The following is a 698-nucleotide window of genomic DNA, read 5'->3' as shown; positions in this document are numbered from 1 at the left end:
GCCTCACGCCTCACAGCCCCTTTTGTACCGAACCACCGCCAGTCCCGGAAAAGTTTCAGGGCTGTTAAAAGCACCGTTAAGTTTGTATTTGCTGCAGCGCGGTGGGTGCATCGCGAGCGAGTGTTTTTGTTTTAAACCTACGTAGGGCCAAATGATGTCTTTGGCGTCTAGTTATTTACCACGCATCGGAGTGGGCTACTGCTTACAGCCTTTTGGAAGAAGAAGGGGGAAAAAATAACCAAACCACCAGCCTTTCTTTGTGTGCATGCGTGGAAGTGGCAAAGAAAGAAAGAAATTCATGTTACCTGCAGTCGACGTAATTGTCAGTCCAAAGAGGAACAATAAACCCAGCTCCATTAAACCCAAATTGCACGCTTGTTGACTGCAGGCAAAGGTGAACGGCAGGGGCGACTGAACCGCTCCAGGAGGAATCACTTCAGGTTGGAGGCAGGGAATATCCTGGGGCTGGCGGCACACGCTGCACCCGGAGTTAGTTCCCACACGGAGGTGTGATGAGTGGTTCTCCCTTGCAGTTATTTTCCTCCAGTGCGGACTTAGTCCTGAAGGGGAGAGTGTTGTCAAAAGAAGGGAAGATCCATCGCTTGGCTTTTCCCACACACACCTCCCACCCCACCCCCAAATCTGATCAGAAACCGGAGCTGCTGCTTTCCAGCTGCAGACGCCTCCCACCCGCGGAC

This window comes from Aptenodytes forsteri, unplaced genomic scaffold (genome assembly GCF_000699145.1).
Source record: "Aptenodytes forsteri isolate BGI_AS27 unplaced genomic scaffold, ASM69914v1 Scaffold112, whole genome shotgun sequence".
Classification (NCBI taxonomy): Eukaryota; Metazoa; Chordata; class Aves; order Sphenisciformes; family Spheniscidae; genus Aptenodytes; species Aptenodytes forsteri.
The sequence above is the reverse complement of the archived record's forward strand: the minus strand, read 5'-3'. Positions refer to the sequence as shown.